Here is a 22,243-nt window from a genome sequence, read left to right on the forward strand (position 1 = left end):
AAAAAAAAACCCATAGTGATTTACTTTCTATTCATTTTTATATTTTGTGGGTCATCCAAGCCTACCAGTGGTTCCCTGTTTTTCTTATCCTGCCACTACCAGGTGAGTGCCCAGGGGTACTGCCCAAATTTTTTTTCTTTACAGGACTGAAAACGAGGAATGTCGAGGAGGTATAGAAGGAAAGCCAAATGAAATGTTGCTTGAGAACAGTGTGGAGGTAGTTTTAAGTCTGTAAACCTGATATTAATAACTCGATCAGGGTAACTTTATCAAAAGTATGCTCTTTTCATGTTCAAAGAAATACTCCTGGTCCTGGAAATATATTTTTGAAAGCGATCCAAAGGGAGTGCTGCAGGTATAGCAATTGCACATGATTCACTTTCAAAGGACAAGAGCAAATGGAGATATCAGTTGTGCATTAAAATCAATTTCAACACTAGTGTTTGTATCCGAAGATAGCTGTTCATAGAACATGCAAAGTACCTGGTCAATTTGTTTGCAGTGAAAAACCTGCATCACGAACGGCATCCATGACACTCCGACAGAGCAAGCAGTGTAACCTGGTGCCAAGAAACCTCCAAAAAGATCAGACTATTTGCAACTCGTCATCTCGGCAGAAATTTGTATTTTTTTTTTCCATGGTGCCAGCGAGAGCTATTGCCTACTCCTCATGAAGGGCACCCTGGGATCTTGAAAGTCCACCAACTAACGTTAATGGCCGATACACCCGGCTTAACATCCATCCGAGGGATGGCACACACATTCGTGAATCACCCTGCCTGTGAAACACCGGGATGACAGTTTATAGGTGTATTGGGATTGAAAATCAGGCGAGACAGCTCAGAAGTAAGTGTGTGTACCTCAAGGGTATGTACCGTATGTTTGCCAGCCCAGCGATATCAGTCGACAATCGATAAATCAAAATAGTAGAGGAGAGTTTAACCATGTGATTTTCGGATGGGAACAACAAACAGGCTAACTCATGAGGCACGAAATCTGTATTTATATTTCAATCAAGGCCAATATCTATGTAGTACTATAAGAAAGCAGTTTGTCTGCGTGTCTGTCTGCCTGTGTGTGCATCGCCATTTTGTGTCCGTCTGTGTGTGTCGCCATTTTTCTCAGAGATTGCTGGACGGATCTTTGACAAACTTTCAGAGGTTCATCAGTGAGTGCCTGGGAGAGTTCTTAAGCCAAAAAATAAATAAATAAATAAAAAAACTTTAAAATAATAAAAATTGAAAAATTAGAAAAATATTTCGACCTTTTTTTTTTAATTGCTCCATGGTGCCTCAGCCTTTGCTGCTCTATGAAAGGTAATATTAAATGATCCCGACCTCATCCATTAGTGGGTGTAGGGATATGTTTTAGCCCCCCACAAAAAGATAGACCCGGCAACACCGGGTACCCCTACCTGCTGGTATATGTTATGCGAGGCTGACTTGGCACATAGATATTTCCAAAAATGAATTAACATTTTAAATATAAACTCAATTAGGCATTTTAAACGAAGTTCCAGTCCACATTGCTCCTTGTCCGAAGCGCTTATTCTATTGCAAAGTCATAATTAGCATTTTCGTGCACATGAGGAGTGTCACGGCTGTTGCACTGGCGGTCCCTTTGTGTGACGTTCTCACACCGTGACCGCATGACGAGTTTAACCATCCTGATCCGTGCTTGGTTATCAAACCTGGAGTTTCCAACCTGTGTCTATCTTTGCCTTCTATTTGACAATCCACACTCATGTCGCTAAAAAAATCTGGGGTTAAATTTCTAGAGATGATAAAACCTCGAATTAAATGTAATAACGGATAAGTTGCCAGGTTCTTACCAACCAACCGCTTTGAGGTTACAGGCTCTGAAAGTTGAAAGTGTTTGTGGTTAGATTATGTACCAATGCATTTCGAGTTCATTTTCTCATTTCTTCTTGGTGTCGGGAGAGGGCCTGCTGGTTCTTTAGTGTGGTGCCCCCTGGCGCGTAGAATTGGACGTGTAATGTGGGTCTCGGTGATGGTTTTGTTCTTTGCAGGTGGAGTGTGACGGTAGGGATTATGGCAGAGCTAATAGTCCACCTCCGATATATCCCAGTCAACATCTGTCTCTTTAGTAAGAGCAATTCCGTCAATAAAAGTCAATGAATGTTGATGTCAGGCCACCGGTGTACCAATTCGATTCAAATACGTCATTTGTCAAGGGACGTAATGATTACTTGTAGAACAGAGGAATACGAGACGTTGTGTAGGCTAGTGTCGGTCTGCGTCAGTGGGCGACTAAGTTGAATAATGGCTCAACGCCCTCTCACGTCGACCCTTCATCAACTACAAAACTCCCTCGATCACTGACTCCCCCTTCATTAGCCACTCACCTCCCTTTGACCCACAACCCATCATCGATCTCGCTCTCGATGATCCTTCAACCCAATACCTGACTCAGCTCCTTCGACCTGCATGTAACCCCACCAATTTTACTATATGTATGTACAGAGACATGACAGAAGTAAATAGTCACCATGATTTTTAAAGAATTTATTTATTGAACATTTGAAGTACATTTCGTCCATTTTAATACGTACAATAGTATTTTGTAGACTTGCCATTTGCAGATTTCAACTTTTTTACTCTTTCAGGCATAGAAGTAATGGGTTCCAAAATTTTCTCTTGTGGGATTTCTGCCCAGGTTTCACGCAAAAGGTTTAGCAATTCTGCCTGTGATGTTGGTTTCCTGGAAATTTTTCCCCTCAGCTCGATCCAATCTGGCCCAGAGGTGTTCAATGGGATTCATGTCAGGAGACTGACTTGGCCGTGGAAGATGCTTGATCCCATTTCTGTCCTGCCATTCTTTGGTCTTTTTCACAGTGTGGCATGGAGCTCCATCTTCCATGAACAGTGTTGTTTTTGACCATCTGACCAGTGGAGAAGACAGGGAGAAGCCCATCCTCAAGGATAGAAATGTATATTGTGGAGTTGATGTGGAATTGATTTTTTCCAGTTTTTACTGAAATTTAATCAGTTCAAGTCCAGTGAATAACCTGAAATGGTACAATGCTAAGCGTTAAACTGCCAGAGGTTAAAAAAGAAAGTTTAGGTTACCAAAAACTGAAAAGTAATGTCAATTTCAGAGTTGTTAAAAAGGCCCTTTACAAGGAACAAGTGATGGGTTAGCAACTGTGGCTGCTTTGCAGCAATGGAAGTAAATTAAGCCTTGAAAGTTGATGCAAACAATTCCGACAGGTGTCCCAACTTCTGTTGATTAGTTACAAACCCTCAGTCTGTATAAAAGCAGTGTTGGAACAGACTGTGTTGTTCCACCCTCTGAAGCATTATTTGGACAATATTGCACTGCAGGAAGTAGTATACAGTGGGGAGAACAAGTATTTGATACACTGCCAATTTTGCAGGTTTTCCCACTTACAAAGCACGTAGAGGTCTGTAATTTTTATCATAGGTACACTTCAACTGAAAGACGGAATCTAAAACAAAAATCCTGAAAATCACATTGTATGATTTTTAAATAATTAATTTGCATTTTATTGCATGAAAAAAGTATTTGATACATCAGAAAAACAGAACTTAATATTTGGTACAGAAACCTTTGTTTGCAATTACAGAGATCAGACGTTTCCTATAGTTCTTAACCAGGTTTGCACAGACTGCAGCAGGGATTTTGGCCCACTCCTCCATACACATCTTCTCCAGATCCTTCAGGTTTCGGGGCTGTTGCTGGGCAATGCAGACTTTCAGCTCCCTCCAAAGATTTTCTATTGGGTTCAGGTCTGGAGACTGGCTCGGCCACTCCAGGACCTTGAGATGCTTCTTACGGAGCCACTCCTTATTGCCCTGGCTGTGTGTTTCGGTCGTTGTCATGCTGGAAGACCCAGCCACGCACCATCTTCAATGCTCTTGTTGAGGGAAGGAGGTTGTTGGCCAAGATCTCGCGACACATGGCCCCATCCATCCTCCCCTCAATACGGTGCAGTCGTCCTGTCCCCTTTGCAGAAAAGCATCCCCAAAGAATGATGTTTCCACCTCCATGCTTCACGGTTGGGATGGTGTTCTTGTGGTTGAACTCATCCTTCTTCTTCCTCCAAACACGGCGAGTGGAGTTTAAACCAAAAAGCTCTATTTTGGTCTCATCAGACCACATGACCTTCTCCCATTCCTCCTCTGGATCATCCTGATGGTCATTGGCAAACTTCAGACGGGCCTGGACATGCGCTGGCTTGAGCAGAGGGACCTTGCGTGCGCTGCAGGATTTTAATCCATGACGGCGTAGTGTGTTACTTATGGTTTTCTTTGATACTGTGGTCTCAGCTCTCTTCAGGTCATTGACCAGGTCCTGCCGTGTAGTTCTGGGCTGATCCCTCACCTTTCTCATGATCACTGAGGCTCCACGAGGTGAGATCTTGCATGGAGCCCCAGATCGAGCGAGATTGACTTTTTTCTTGAACTTCTTCCATTTTCTAATAATTGCGCCAACAATTGTTGCCTTCTCACCAAGCTGCTTGCCTCTTGTCCTGTAGCCCATCCCAGCCTTGTGCAAGTCTACAATTTTGTCCCTGATGTCCTTAGACAGCTCTCTGGTCTTGCCCATTGTGGAGAGGTTGGAGTCTGATTGATTGATTGTGGACAGCTGTCTTTTATGCAGATAACGAGTTCAAACAGGTGCAGTTAATACAGGTAATGATGGAGAATGGGAGGGCTTCTTAAAGACAAAACTAACAGGTCTGTGAGAGCCGGAATTCTTACTGGTTGGTAGGTGATCAAATACTTATTTCATGCAATAAAATGCAAATTAATTATTTAAAAATCATACAATGTGATTTTCAGGATTTTTGTTTTAGATTCCGTCTTTCACAGTTGAAGTGTACCTATGATAAAAACTTACAGACCTCTACGTGCTTTGTAAGTGGGAAAACCTGCAAAATCCGCAGTGATTCAAATACTTGTTCTCCCCACTGTATTGATATCATAATGGTGAGAAAAACAAATTAACAAAGGAAGAGAGACAGACCATTATAACCCCTAAAAGTGCAGGTCTTTCCTTTGGAGAAATTTCAAAGTGGCCAAGGTGTCAGTGAGTACAGTTTCCTCCACCATCAAAAGGCACTTGGAAACTGGAGGAAACTCTGACAGGAAGAGGTCTGGCAGATCCGCAACACAATCAGAAGAGAAGTTTCTGAGAGTCAACAGCTTGCGTGATAGGTGGCTCACAGGACAGCAGCTTCAAGCACAGCTTAAGGCCCTGTCACACCTTGACGATTTAGCCAGCGTATGCCGACGTATGAAAAATTTGTCTAAAACGCTGGCACACGTCGAATACGTATGGGTAAGTTTGAATACGTGAAGAGCACACTGGCATACGTCGTAGTACGCCAAGCTCATCGACAAATTTTAACATGCTTGAAATTTTTCGACGTATACCAGCGTATGACTCACACATTCCGCATACGCTGGCCATAAGTTGTAGGCACGTTACGCGATCGTTGACACACGTGGACACACGTTACTTGTAAGTTACTCATAAGTCAAAACACGTTGAGGTAATGTTTAGCGTACCCGAAACTTATTTCTAACCTATGAGTAAAGTGTTGTAGGCACATTACGCGATCGTTGACACATGTTACTTGTAAGTTACTCATAAGTCGAAACACGTCGAGGTAATGTTTAGCGTCAGTGTTCCAGACTCCCTGGTTTTTTTTTTTTCTTCGGTATGACGGTGATGTTGACACTTCGATTTCGAGTGCGATTATAATATAATATGATTAAAAGGCTGCCGCTCAACGATTTAAATCAAAACCGCACTAGAAATCAAAGTGTCAACATCAACATCATGCCGAAGAAAAAAAAAAAAACCAGGGAGTCTGGAACACTGATGCTAAACATTACTTCGACGTGTTTCGACTTATGAGTAACTTACAAGTAACGTGTGTCGACGTGTGTCAACGATCGCGTAACGTGCCTACAACTTATGGCCAGCGTATGCGGAACGTGTGTCATACGCTGGCATACGTTAAAAAATTTTCAACATGCTGAAAATTTGTCGACATACTAGGCATACTATGACGTATGCCAGCGTGCTTCTGCATGCTCTTAACGTATACAAAACTTACCCATAACATATTCAACGTGTGCCAGTGTATTCCGCAAATTTTTCATACGTCGGCATACGCTGGCTAAAACGTCAAGGTGTGACAGCGAGCGGCTTGACACTTTGATGTCTAGTGCGGTTATGATTTGAATCGTCGAGCCGCAGCCTTTTAATAGACTACGCCACGTGATCATCGGCGATACGCTGCCGCGCTATGCATAAGTTAGACTATCGTTGGGCATAGGTTGCGAACGCCGACAACACGCTCAGCATTCGTTGATATAAGTTATCTATATGTTATCGAAACGTTCTGTGTATGTTACTAATACGTTATGCATACGTCCAACTCGTTATGAATACATGCAAAACTGGAAATAAACATCAATAGTTCAGCGTACGCCAGCATTTTACGTACATTTTGATATCTTGCCATACGCTGGCTAAAACGTCAAGGTGTGACAGGGCCTTTCACACTGATCGAAGTAAGGAAGTCTCAGTTTCAACTGCGATTAGAAGACTTCGAGCTGCAGGTTTGACAGGTTGAGTGGCAGTAAGAAAGTCATTGCTAAGATGGCAAAATAAGAAAAAGAGGCTTGCCTGGGCCATGAAGCACCGCCAGTGGACTACTGAAAACTGGAAGAAGGTCTTATGGACCGAGGAATCAAAATTTTAAATCTTCGGTTCATCATGCAGGGCTTTTGTACACCATCGAGGAGGCAAAATGATGGTTCCTCAGTGTGTGACACCAACTCTCAAACATGGAGGAGGAAGCGTGATGATCTGGGGCTCTTTTGCTGGATCCAGAGTCAGCGACTTGCACAGAGTGACTGGCACCTTGAACAAAAAGGACTACCACAACATTTGGCAGTGCCATGCAGCACCCTCTGTTCTACACCTAGTTGGTCAGAGGTTCATCCTCCAGCAAGTTAATGACCCAAAACATACCCCCAGGCTATGTCAGAACTCCATAGAAGAAAAGAACAAGATGGGAGGCTTCAAATCATGGAATGGCCAGCACAGTCTCCAGACTTGAACCCCATCGAGCTGGTTTGGGATGAACTGGACAGAAGGGTGAAAGCAAAGCAACCAACAAGTGCAACACATTTGTGGGAACTTCTGCAACAGTCTTGGGAAGAACTTTCCGAACAATATTTGATTTCCATTGTAGAAAGAATGCCTCGAGTATGTTCGGCTGTTATATCTGCAAAAGGTGGCTACTTTGACAAGTCAAAAATTTAGATTAAATTTTATTCAACAAAACGATTCCGTGATTTCTTTTTTATCTGCAATTGTTTTGTTTGTTCTATGCTTTAATTCCAGAGTACAGTGAAACATTAAACTGCTTAAATTTCAGTAAAAACTGGAAAAATGGGGATGTTCTCAAACTTTTGACCGGTAGTGTGTATATGCACACGCACACACACATCAACAAATGTATCAGATGCACCTTCTGACTGTTATGGTGAGCATTGCCATGGATTATGTCTCACACGGTAAAACCACATAATCCGCACAGAACAACCATCCATCTGCCACCCACGTGATTGTTCCTGCTCTTGCAAACCATTCAACAAGAAGGCGCGTGATGTGGTCGGCAGGAAAATCGAAACATGTGGAGTGTGACGAGCACTCCACCGATCCCCATTGGACACAGTCCAATGCCGATGACATCACATGCCTTCTGGTTGAATGGTTTGCATTAGTAGGAACAATTTTCTGGGTGGCAGAAATAAAGAAAGATTGGCTATTCCCTCCATTCTCAAAAAAGAAAAAAATCTCATGTGTGTACTGTTTGTGAATGTTTTTATAGCTGTGGAGGAACTCTGGGAAATGTTTGATACAGCATATTGCTTACCTTGTGCAGGCCTTCTTGGTTGCTTTATGCAGCAGTTTCAGCTGGAGGAACATGGGAGATGTTATTGTATTTCTATAATCCCAGCCACCTGGGTTTAGTTGATAAGATGAGGACTGATTGGCTATTCCCTGCATTCACTGGTGAGAGGTGTGGGTGGGTCTTTTTTTATTTTTTTATATATTGACTGCTTTTGGCATTTGCATGTGGTACATGCTTTGGGGCCTCATTGGTATGCATTGCTGTCTGCGCTGTTGCTGATGATTCGCCAATAAGCGATGAAACCGTTGCGGAAGCTGAGGTGGGGGGGGGGGTGGGGTGTCGCATTGGGATTCTCATGTGTGTCCTATTTGTGAATGTCTTTATCGCTGTGGAGGAACTCTGGTAAGGGTTTGATACAGCATTGTGCTTTGCTTGTGTGGGCCTTCTTGGTTGCTTTACACAGCAGTTTTGGCTGGAGGGACATTGGGGGTGTTCATATATATATATATATATATATATATATATATATATATATATATATATATATATATATATATCTTCCGAACCACTGACTGATATTAAAGATCGGTTCCTTCCCGGTGATGAAGAAAGCTGAAATTTGACGTGCTGCTGGACATCGAAGCCGATGCACCAGGAACAATCACAGAACTGTCGGAAAGCATCCAAAAATGAAAATATAAATAAATGAAAAATCAAATGCAGGTGAGCAACCCGAGACAATGGGAAAGCGGTTTGTTCGCTTGCGCAATGTGTAAGCACACCCCACGATGACACACACACACGTGTGTGTATATATATATATATATATATATATATATATATATATATATATATATATATATATATATATATATATATATATATATATATATATATATATATATATATATATACATTTCTCTGGAAAAAATTAAGAGACCACTGCAAAATGATCAGTTTTTCTGGTTTTACTATTTATAGGTTTGTGTTTGAGAAATGAACTTTCTTGTTTTATTCTAAAAACTACTGACAACATTTCTCCCAAATTCCGAATAAAAAAAATTGTCATTTAGAGCATTTATTTGCAGAAAATGACAACTGGTCAAAATAACAACAAATATTCAATGTTTTCAGACATCAAATAATACAAACAAAACAAGTTCATATTTTTTTTTTTTTTGTATACCTTGGTCGAGGCTCGTATGAGAGCAAACACACAACTCACAGCAAGGAGGCATGAGACGAGGGGCGGGAGTGGAAGGGACAAAACAGTGGGGAACAGACACATTCGGTGAACTGTGGAAGGGAGAGGGATGGGGATGGGACGGGGAACATGGCAAAGAGAAGATGGACATTTCAGGGACTTTCAGGAAGGAAAGCAGGAGAATTGAAGGAAGTGGGCTTGGGTGGATTATCGGGGGTAGAAAAGATCGAGGATTTGGATGGGGGAAGATAAGAGGTGGTGGTGAACAGCTGTTTTGAAAGCCTGGAGGGAAGAATGGGAAAGAATAGAGTGAGGAAGTTTATTCCAAAGGCGGGAAAAAAGAGGAATGAAAGAGTGAAGATGAGCAGTGATTCGTGATTTTGGTAGTTTTACCAGAAGGGGGTTGTTGGCGGACCTTGAGCGCCCTGTGGAAATGTGGTGGGGACAAATCGCAGAGAGAGCAGGGGGGGCAAGGCTGGAGAGGAGTCGGTAGAAGACAGAAAGACCACCGACCAACCTGCGGTGATTGAGTGAGAGGCCCAAAGACTCAGCTTCATTGCGGGAGATGCCGATGATCTTAAAAGCCCTGGTTTCGACAGCGTGAAGCCGAGAAAGGTGGGAGGCAGGAGCACCAGCCCAGAGGGGAGAGCAGTACTCCATCAGGCTACGGACAAAAGCTTTGTAAGTGCTCAGGAGCTCAAGAGTGCCGAGGAAGGACTTAGCACGACGGAGGATTACCAGTCGGCGACTGGCTTTTGAGGCGAGTTTGGAAATGTGACTTTTCCAGGAAAGGTCATGGCAGATAGTGAGACCTAGAAGCTTGAAAGAAAAGACTTTTTATAGAGGATTGTTGAGAAAGTGGATGGGGGGGTTTTGTAAACGGTCCTTTCGAAGAGACATAGTGAGAGTGTGAGATTTGTCTGGATTGAAAGACATGTTCCACGTGTTGGACCAGTTTGTGATTTTATCCAGATCTGCAGTGAGTGAAGAAGCTGCTGCTTGCCGGTCTGAGGGATGACAGATTGTACGGCAGAGGGTGGAGTCGTCGGCAAAGAGAAATAGAGGATTTTCCAGAGAGTCCGAGAGATCATTGATGAAAACCAGAAAAAGAACAGGGCCCAGAACGCTACCTTGAGGAACTCCAGCCTGCACAGGAAGAGGGGATGAAAGAACTCCATTTAGGGCCACACGTTGACTGCGACAGGAGAGGAAGTCTGCGAGCCATGAGTGGAGATGGCCTTGAATACCATGGGAAGAGAGTTTGGTGAGTAGGGCAGGGTGCCAGACTGTGTCAAAAGCACGTGATATGTCCAGGGATACGGCTCGGATTTCCTGTCTGGCATTGAGGACCTCCATCCATTGATGGGAGAGCAGAAGCAGCATATCCAGGGTAGAGTGACCTGGTCTGAAACCAAATTGATGATTGGAAATCAAGCCATTGGAGAAGAGGAAGGATTTCATGTCTGAAGCGATGATGGATTCCATAACCTTGCTGATGATTGGGAGAAGGCTGATTGGTCTGTAGTTACAGGGATCTGTTTTTGCACCTTTTTATGCAGGGCAGTGATGTTAGCAGATTTCCAAGCAGATGGCAGATGACCTTGAGCAAATGAGAGGGTGAATAGAACAGAGAGAGGGTGAGCAAGAGCAGAAGAGCAGGCTTTGAGGACACGTGGGCTGATGCCATCTGGACCGGTTGCAGAATCTGACTCGAGGTTTGAAAGCAAGCTCTCCACCTTGTCAGGAGAAAAGGATACAGAGTCCAGGGACAGTTGGGTGCGACTGGGTAAAGTGGGTAGAGATAGTGATGGGTTTAGGACACAAGATTTAGCTGCAAACACCGAGTTTAGACATTCAGATTTATCACGTGTGGAATCAGCAGTGCGGCCATTTGAGGTAAGGGAGGGGATGGAGGGGGAACAAACACCAGAAACAGATTTGATTAAACGCCACCAGGATTTTGAGGAGGGAGAGAGGTTTGAGAGTTCAGACTTGAGATGAGAAAGATGTTGTTTTCTGGCTCTCCTGAGGGTAGATACACACTTGTTCCGAGCTTTGTGGAAAGAACTGAGATTGCCCTCAGTTGGGTTTGCTTTCCATGAGGCAAAGGCAAGTTGTTTCAGGACAACTGCCTCGCCACAAGCTTCAGTAAACCAAGGGCGGGAGGAAGGGTAAGACAACTGAACACGAGAGGGGATAAATCTGTGCATGAGGGAGAGCAAGTTTCTTTGAAAGAATTCCCAGGATGAGTTGATGTTTGAGAAAGTAGTGATAGGAGACCAGTCTGTAAGTTTGATGGCTGCTCAGAGACCCTGCCAGTCGGCTTGAGTGAAATGCCAGACTCGACGGCGGTGAGGTGGTTCTCTGATAACAGCCAGAGAGATGTCCACTTTGACAAGGACGTGGTCAGAAGAACCAATTGGAGCGAAGGAAGAGCAGCAGATATTGTCAGGGAAATTTGTCAAAATCAGATCCAGAAGAGATGGAGTACCATTGGTTGAGATCCGGGTCGGGAAGTTGACCGATTGAGTCAGTCCCAATGAGTCGCAGAAAGCTTTTGCTGAGGTGCCATGGCAGGTGAGAGAGGTACCCACACCGAGCCAACTGGCGTGATGACAATTGAAGTCACCACATAAGAGGAAGAGAGAGTTTGGATGAGGATATTCATTTTTGGATATTGGATATTCATTTTTAAACAACACAATACTGATGTTTTAACTGAGGAAGAGTTCAGAAATCAATATTTTGTGGAATAATCCTGATTTTCAATCACAGCTTTCATGCGTCTTGGCATGCTCTCCACCAGTCTTTCACTTGCTGTCGGGTGACTTTATGCCACTCCTGGCACAAAAATTGAAGCAGCTCAGCTTTGTTTGATGGCTTGTGACCATCCATCTTCCTCTTGATCACATTCCAGAGGTTTTCAATGGGGTTCAAGTCTGGAGATTGGGCTGGCCATGACAGGGTCTTGATCTGATGGTCCTCCATCCACACCTTGATTGACCTGGCTGTGTGGCATGGAGCATTGTCCTGCTGGAAAAACCAAACCTCAGAGTTGGGGAACATTGTCAGAGCAGAAGGAAGGAAGTGTTCTTCCATGGCTTGAGTCCAACCTTGTACGTGGCTTGAGTCATGAGTCCTTCACAAAGACAAATCTGCCCGATTCAGTCTTGCAGAAGCACCCCCAGATCATCATCGATCCTCCACCAAATTTCACAGTGGGTGCGAGACACTGTGGCTTGTAGGCCTCTCCAGGTCTCTGTCTAACCATTGGACGACCAGGTGTTGGGCAAAGCTGAAAATTGGACTCATCAGAGAATATGACCTTACTCCAGTCCTCAATGGTCCAATCCTTATGGTCTTTTGCAAACCTCAGCCTGGCTCTCCTTTGCTTCTCATTGATGAAGGACTTTTTCTAGCTTTGCACGACTTCAGCCCTGCCCCTAGGAGCCTGTTTCAAACCGTCCTCGCCATGCACTTCACCCCAGCTGCCGTTTGCCATTCTTTTTGTAGGTCACTTGATGTCATCCTACGTTTGTTGAGTGACATTCGAATGAGTTGGCGGTCATCCCGGTCAGTGGAAAGTCGTTTTCGCCCTCTGCCAGTGTGTAGCTTTGTTGTCCCCAATGTCTGCTGCTTGACCTTGTTCTTATGAACCGCCGTCTTTGAAATTTTAAGGATGGAAGCAACGTGACGCTCACTGTATCCCTCTGCCAGTAAAGCCAGAATTGAACCCTTCTTTTCCTCACTCAAAACTTTTCGTTTGAACTCTTTTGGCATGGTCAATAGTTATTTTTTTTTTGATTCCAATTACTTTTGAGGCACTACTAGCACTGTTTTTGCCATCCAGCTGGTCCTATTGCAAGAGGATAGTGATGACCACAACAGTGGTTTTTATACTTTTCCTTGTTCAATAAGATTAGGTTCAGGTGATCACCGAATCAGTCCCTCACTAAGTAGAATGAGGTGTGCCTGTGTTGGAATGTCCTGTGTTGGACACTGGAATGGAATGGCTGTCATACATGTGGAGATGCTGATTTAAATTATTTTTGGAGTGGTCTCTTATTTTTTTCCAGATCTGTATATAAATATATATGTATATATATATATATATATATATATATATATATATATATATATATATATATATATATATATATATATATATATATATATATATATGTATATATATATATATATATATATGTAGTTATATATATATATATATATATATATATATATATGTAGTTATAAATATAACTACATATATATATATATATATATATATGTAGTTATAAATACATATATATGTGTAGAGGTAGATATAAATACATATATATATATATATATTTCTATCTCAATTCACACATATATATATATATATATATATATATATATATATATATATATATATATATATATATATATATATATATATATATATATATATATATCTTATTCTTTCGGCTGCTCCTGTTAGGGGTCGCCACAGCGGATCATTCGTATGATCCGCATAGTGATTTGGCTTAGTTTTTACGCCGGATGCCCTTTCTGACGCAACCCTGGTCGCCTCTTACAACACAGGGATATGGTACACCTATTCTAACCGGGGCATACACCGGGCCCAGTACACTGGTACTCACTTCGCCGACCTCGGAAGGATGACAGGCAGAGTCAACCTCCTGGTGTGTATTAATTCAAGCGGCCAACGGGGCTTGAACTCAGGACCTTTTGGATCCCAAGTCGCTACCCTAACCACTACGCCAACACCAGGCTAATATATATATATATATATATATATATATATATATATATATATATATATATATATATATATATATATATATATATATATATATATATATATATTTTGAAGCGAGCAGGAAAGACGGAGGAGGGGTGGGGGCGCGAGGAGGGAGGAGGAGTGAGGAGGGGTGAGGAAGCGATGAGGGAGGGAGAGTGAAGCAGGATAGGGGAAGGAAAGTGTCGAACATTTCCTCTTTCAGCATTTGTAATTGGTGTTGCTAGCCCAAAGTGTGTATGAATAAAGACATTGTTCCTCACTCATAAAATATTATTTGAACTTTGGTAAAATGCTGCATTTGAGAGGACTCCATTTTAAATATGATTATCCATGTATTCTGTTATATTTGCTTTCTGTAAAACACACATCTGCCTTCTGTTGATATTGATTTGTCATTTTTTGATTCAAACTATGGAACAACCTGAAATGTTGCATAAGTTCCAGGAATACTTAAGTATATTAATTAGTCCATGACTGAACATAACTTTAGATATTTCTTATTTAGTTCACAAATTTAATGAATATAATGCATGGCCTTTTTGTGTTGATGCATTGTAAAAGTTGTCGAGGTTCTGTGAGCAGCGCTAGTCAATGTAATGTTCTTTATCAATGCTGAGAATGTCGAAGTAATGTGTTACTCCCTTGATCTGTGTAACAGTCTGTACCTCCAAACCCTGTAGAACCTCGAAGGGGCTTTAATGCTCTTTTCTGGTTGGCTGTACTTGGGCCTTGCCAACATTGTTTAGACTCTGTCCCAACCCTTTCCCAGTCGCAGAAAGCAGTTATTTTGATTTCAAACTAGGGGAATAGTTACTCTTTAACAGATGAAAAGCTATTTCTCTTTTATCCTGCTTGTTCAATCATTTCCCCCACTCAATATAGAAGACTTGGGTTGAGGGTTTTTTTCTTGAGGGAGAGTTTCATTGAAGGATTATTTTCTCTCCCATATGTGCGCATGTACGTAATTAAACAATCTCCTTTGTTTGCTGAAGCTGAGTGGAAATTGAATGCATTTCTTCCACAGAAGGCAGTGAGAGGTGAGAGAAAGGGAAGGCAGACATGTGGTGGAGCATTAATTACAATTCAAACTGTCTCATTTATACTTCTGCATAGAATAACAGTGAAGATTAAAAAAAAATGTCTGAAATCCATTTTCTACCAGTCATACTAAAAATACCACACAGACACAAACACCACCTGGACATATCCAGAGATAAATGCAGTCCAGAAACAAACACTGCTCAGACACGTCCGGAGACAAACACTGCCAGGAGACAAATACCACCTGGACATGTCCAGAGAAAACTCCTGTCCAAACATAAGCACCATCCAGACACGTTCGGAGACAAACACCGCCTGGAGACAAACACCGCTCAGACACGTCCGGAAACAAACACCACCTGGACATGTGCAAAGACAAACACTGCCTGAACACGTCCGGAAACAAACTCCGTTCAAACATGTCTGGAGCTAATTACCCCTTGTAGGTAAACACTGCCCAGACACATCTGGAAACAAACTCTGTCTGTACACATCTGGAGACAAACTCCACCTGGAAACGTCCGGAGCCAAACACCACCCTGAGATGAACGAGAGAGAGAGAGAGAGAGAGAGAGAGAGAGAGAGAGAGAGAGAGAGAGAGAGAGAGAGAGAGAGAGAGAGAGAGAGAGAGAGAGAGAGAGAGAGAGAGAGAGAGAGAGAGAGAGAGAGAGAGAGAGACGGACAGAGAGAGAGAGACGGACAGAGAGAGAGAGAGAGAGAGAGAGAGAGAGAGAGAGAGAGAGAGAGATGGGTGGGGTGAGGGGAGTTAGCAGAGAGAAAATGTTATGCTTTATGAACAAAACACACACACACACACACACACACACACACACACACACACACACACACACACACACACACACACACACACACACACACACACACACACTTAGTGATTGGCCGATATCAGCAATTCTTCAATAATCGGCAGATTGGTGTCAGTGTGATTACCGACTACAATACGTACTGTATACAACCCAAAAACCTTGAGTAGCTTTCACCCTTGTTTTGATGGAATTTCAATAAACGAATTAAAAAAAACAATGTTGCATTGATTTTGACGTTTCAAGGAGATTTGCACAAACATGAATCTTTACAAGTGCCGACTGTACATCCTGATCTGGACACAAACTGTACCGCTATCGACTGTAAGGTGCTTGGCATGTGGTTTAAACACTCAAACAAGCACTCCAAATAAATGGTTGAAAAGGAATGGCTTGCCAGGCTGTGGATGCATACCACATATGATCCCTTTAACTTTGAAGCCGGTCTTCACCACGACCGCAGCAGTTAAATAAATTATATGAATTTGTTCAAATATGGCTTTATCTTCAAAAGAGTTGCTGTTTAACGTAGAACAACTTTGGAGACATCGCAAAGTATAATCACCTGTGAAATAGACATTGCAGATAATCCGCCACGTTACCTACTCATCTGTGCACACGTCATGTGGTACATCGGTTCGCCGTCCGCGCAAACATTATAATTTTATTTTAACTGTCCGTTTTTCACCAGATTTGCTTTGATTCCCTGGAGAGCACCTCGCGAAACTTCCAAAAATATAGACGCAGATCTGGCAGATGCTTTGGATAAGCAGTCCCTCGAGGAGAACAGGGTGCGGTGTCAAGCAATGAATGCATTAAATCATACAGCTCAATGAAGCTGGTAATTTTTGTTACATTCCTAAATCTTTTGTTCACTCAATATAATTCTCCAAACAGTAGAAAAAGATAAGTTTTATGCTTTGGAAATTTCACATTTTCTTGTGTATGTATGGAGAAGGAGAGTACATAGCCTTGCTTACTTAAAGTAAATAGGTATATCGGCTTAGATATAAGACTCATTATTTCTTTAAATTATCAGATTTCACTCCAGATTACGACACTCATTTAATCTGGATGACATTCGATCCTCAAAGCCGAAATCATATTTCGATGATATACTTTAATTCGTCCATGAGAGTACATCGTGGAAAATTGCATCATATAATGCATGAAATTGCTCCAAGCTACTAATTTGAAAACAATAGCACTTACAAAAGTGATGTATACAGCGATTCTTAGTTATGCTGAACAGGCATTTGATAATATGAATGAGGAAATTGGGAAGAAAAATAAAATTATCATGAAGAAATCATTGCAGCCTGTTCCAAGTCAGGGCATGTTTGAGCAGGCCAAAAAACATGGTGGCTTCAGACCCCAGCGAGGTTACCAAGGATACGCCTGAAGACCCCATAGAGAGTGGTGACCGAGGATGCCCATGATAAAGGATGTAATTAAATAAGGCCGTTAATTATCTTCAAAAGAGGTGTTTTAATGAACCCCAAAACCAAAATTTTTTTTTATGCACTTCCTTGGAGTTTTCTTATCACTAGGACGTGCCCGTACGAGCGTGGCCGTATGTGTAAACCAAAAAAAAAACAAAAAAAACTTTCAAACAACCACACAGGCCGTTCCTTTGCTCTCGTAAACGCCGACTGGATTGGGGCATTGTGTTTATCTATAAATGCGCATAAGAAATTGAGAAATTATTAGAATACATTAAGTCATCACTATCCGGAAGTGGTGCGTGCCCTTACGGAATGTTCACATGCATTCCACGAATTATCGTTTGTATTGATGTAACAACTGCTGTGATACTTACACACACAGAGTTAATTAAAATCCAAATTAAAATCAAGTTTACCTCCCTCAACAACCACACAGGACGTTCCTTCACTCTCGCGTGGCCGTACGTGCATGGCCGTACAAAAAAAAAAAAATACTTTCAACGACGTAAAAGTAAACGACGACTGTATTGGGGAATTGTGTTTATCTATAAATGCGCATAAGAAATCGAGAAATTATTCGAATACAGTGAGTCATCACTATCCGGAAGTCCGTACGTTGTAACCCGTCATGGCAACACAACGCGGCTGAGGATCTCTACCCCATCGGCCACGCCCACGCAGCAACGTGTCCTGTCATTGGTTGGTAAATAAATGGCCATAACTTGGGAAGCACTTGTCCGATTAATATCAAACCTTGAAAAGGCACATACTCAGGTCCCCAGCAATATATCTGGCAAGTTTCAATTACATCGGACCAGTGGTTGTCGAGAAACAGCAGTCACACACACACACACACACACAGACACACACACACACACACACACACACACACACACACACACACACACACACACACACATTGCTGGAATTATGGATAGATGCATGCAAAGTTTCAGGCTGCTAGTTTTCATAGTTTTGGAGCTATGGAGGACACACACACACACACACACACACACACACACACACACACACACACACACACACACACACACACACACACACACACACACACTTAGTGATTGGCCGATATCAGCAATTCTTCAATAATCGGCAGATTGGTGTCAGTGTGATTACCGACTACAATACGTACTGTATACAACCCAAAAACCTTGAGTAGCTTTCACCCTTGTTTTGATGGAATTTCAATAAACGAATTAAAAAAAACAATGTTGCATTGATTTTGACGTTTCAAGGAGATTTGCACAAACATGAATCTTTACAAGTGCCGACTGTACATCCTGATCTGGACACAAACTGTACCGCTATCGACTGTAAGGTGCTTGGCATGTGGTTTAAACACTCAAACAAGCACTCCAAATAAATGGTTGAAAAGGAATGGCTTGCCAGGCTGTGGATGCATACCACATATGATCCCTTTAACTTTGAAGCCGGTCTTCACCACGACCGCAGCAGTTAAATAAATTATATGAATTTGTTCAAATATGGCTTTATCTTCAAAAGAGTTGCTGTTTAACGTAGAACAACTTTGGAGACATCGAAAGTATAATCACCTGTGAAATAGACATTGCAGATAATCCGCCACGTTACCTACTCATCTGTGCACACGTCATGTGGTACATCGGTTCGCCGTCCGCGCAAACATTATAATTTTATTTTAACTGTCCGTTTTTCACCAGATTTGCTTTGATTCCCTGGAGAGCACCTCGCGAAACTTCCAAAAATATAGACGCAGATCTGGCAGATGCTTTGGATAAGCAGTCCCTCGAGGAGAACAGGGTGCGGTGTCAAGCAATGAATGCATTAAATCATACAGCTCAATGAAGCTGGTAATTTTGTTACATTCCTAAATCTTTTGTTCACTCAATATAATTCTCCAAACAGTAGAAAAAGATAAGTTTTATGCTTTGGAAATTTCACATTTTCTTGTGTATGTATGGAGAAGGAGAGTACATAGCCTTGCTTACTTAAAGTAAATAGGTATATCGGCTTAGATATAAGACTCATTATTTCTTTAAATTATCAGATTTCACTCCAGATTACGACACTCATTTAATCTGGATGACATTCGATCCTCAAAGCCGAAATCATATTTCGATGATATACTTTAATTCGTCCATGAGAGTACATCGTGGAAAATTGCATCATATAATGCATGAAATTGCTCCAAGCTACTAATTTGAAAACAATAGCACTTACAAAAGTGATGTATACAGCGATTCTTAGTTATGCTGAACAGGCATTTGATAATATGAATGAGGAAATTGGGAAGAAAAATAAAATTATCATGAAGAAATCATTGCAGCCTGTTCCAAGTCAGGCATGTTTGAGCAGGCCAAAAACATGGTGGCTTCAGACCCCAGCGAGGTTACCAAGGATACGCCTGAAGACCCCATAGAGAGTGGTGACCGAGGATGCCCATGATAAAGGATGTAATTAAATAAGGCCGTTAATTATCTTCAAAAGAGGTGTTTTAATGAACCCCAAAACCAAAATTTTTTTATGCACTTCCTTGGAGTTTTCTTATCACTAGGACGTGCCCGTACGAGCGTGGCCGTATGTGTAAACCAAAAAAAAAACAAAAAAAACTTTCAAACAACCACACAGGCCGTTCCTTTGCTCTCGTAAACGCCGACTGGATTGGGGCATTGTGTTTATCTATAAATGCGCATAAGAAATTGAGAAATTATTAGAATACATTAAGTCATCACTATCCGGAAGTGGTGCGTGCCCTTACGGAATGTTCACATGCATTCCACGAATTATCGTTTGTATTGATGTAACAACTGCTGTGATACTTACACACACAGAGTTAATTAAAATCCAAATTAAAATCAAGTTTACCTCCCTCAACAACCACACAGGACGTTCCTTCACTCTCGCGTGGCCGTACGTGCATGGCCGTACAAAAAAAAAAAATACTTTCAACGACGTAAAAGTAAACGACGACTGTATTGGGGAATTGTGTTTATCTATAAATGCGCATAAGAAATCGAGAAATTATTCGAATACAGTGAGTCATCACTATCCGGAAGTCCGTACGTTGTAACCCGTCATGGCAACACAACGCGGCTGAGGATCTCTACCCCATCGGCCACGCCCACGCAGCAACGTGTCCTGTCATTGGTTGGTAAATAAATGGCCATAACTTGGGAAGCACTTGTCCGATTAATATCAAACCTTGAAAAGGCACATACTCAGGTCCCCAGCAATATATCTGGCAAGTTTCAATTACATCGGACCAGTGGTTGTCGAGAAACAGCAGTCACACACACACACACACACACACAGACACACACACACACACACACACACACACACACACACACACACACACATTGCTGGAATTATGGATAGATGCATGCAAAGTTTCAGGCTGCTAGTTTTCATAGTTTTGGAGCTATGGAGGACACACACACACACACACACACACACACACACACACACACACACACACACACACACACACACACACACACACACACACTTAGTGATTGGCCGATATCAGCAATTCTTCAATAATCGGCAGATTGGTGTCAGTGTGATTACCGACTACAATACGTACTGTATACAACCCAAAAACCTTGAGTAGCTTTCACCCTTGTTTTGATGGAATTTCAATAAACGAATTAAAAAAAAACAATGTTGCATTGATTTTGACGTTTCAAGGAGATTTGCACAAACATGAATCTTTACAAGTGCCGACTGTACATCCTGATCTGGACACAAACTGTACCGCTATCGACTGTAAGGTGCTTGGCATGTGGTTTAAACACTCAAACAAGCACTCCAAATAAATGGTTGAAAAGGAATGGCTTGCCAGGCTGTGGATGCATACCACATATGATCCCTTTAACTTTGAAGCTGGTCTTCACCACGACCGCAGCAGTTAAATAAATTATATGAATTTGTTCAAATATGGCTTTATCTTCAAAAAGAGTTGCTGTTTAACGTAGAACAACTTTGGAGACATCGCAAGTATAATCACCTGTGAAATAGACATTGCAGATAATCCGCCACGTTACCTACTCATCTGTGCACACGTCATGTGGTACATCGGTTCGGCCGTCCGCGCAAAACATTATAATTTTATTTTAACTGTCCGTTTTTCACCAGATTTGCTTTGATTCCTGGAGAGCACCTCGCGAAACTTCCAAAAATATAGACGCAGATCTGGCAGATGCTTTGGATAAGCAGTCCTCGAGGAGAACAGGGTGCGGTGTCAAGCAATGAATGCATTAAATCATACAGCTCAATGAAGCTGGTAATTTTTGTTACATTCCTAAATCTTTTGTTCACTCAATATAATTCTCCAAACAGTAGAAAAAGATAAGTTTTATGCTTTGGAAATTTCACATTTTCTTGTGTATGTATGGAGAAGGAGAGTACATAGCCTTGCTTACTTAAAGTAAATAGGTATATCGGCTTAGATATAAGACTCATTATTTCTTTAAATTATCAGATTTCACTCCAGATTACGACACTCATTTAATCTGGATGACATTCGATCCTCAAAGCCGAAATCATATTTCGATGATATACTTTAATTCGTCCATGAGAGTACATCGTGGAAAATTGCATCATATAATGCATGAAATTGCTCCAAGCTACTAATTTGAAAACAATAGCACTTACAAAAGTGATGTATACAGCGATTCTTAGTTATGCTGAACAGGCATTTGATAATATGAATGAGGAAATTGGGAAGAAAAATAAAATTATCATGAAGAAATCATTGCAGCCTGTTCCAAGTCAGGGCATGTTTGAGCAGGCCAAAAAACATGGTGGCTTCAGACCCCAGCGAGGTTACCAAGGATACGCCTGAAGACCCCATAGAGAGTGGTGACCGAGGATGCCCATGATAAAGGATGTAATTAAATAAGGCCGTTAATTATCTTCAAAAGAGGTGTTTTAATGAACCCCAAAACCAAAAATTTTTTTATGCACTTCCTTGGAGTTTTCTTATCACTAGGACGTGCCCGTAGA

The 22,243-nt window shown here is 41.8% G+C and overlaps 1 long non-coding RNA gene across 1 annotated transcript in view; it reads right to left on the reverse strand.

Moving 5' to 3' along the window:
* Window positions 1-2,559: 2,559 nt before the first annotated feature.
* The window catches only part of LOC147029561 (uncharacterized), a 51,489-nt gene continuing 31,805 nt past the window's right edge, over window positions 2,560-22,243 (reverse strand). The window contains exon 3 of the long non-coding RNA XR_015055727.1: window positions 2,560-2,902. This is a non-coding gene — a long non-coding RNA (uncharacterized LOC147029561). The remainder of the gene's footprint in view (window positions 2,903-22,243) is intronic.

Source organism: Eptatretus burgeri, chromosome 3 (assembly GCF_056783735.1).
Source record: "Eptatretus burgeri isolate ZD-2024b chromosome 3, Ebu_testis_v1, whole genome shotgun sequence".
Lineage (NCBI taxonomy): Eukaryota > Metazoa > Chordata > Myxini > Myxiniformes > Myxinidae > Eptatretus > Eptatretus burgeri.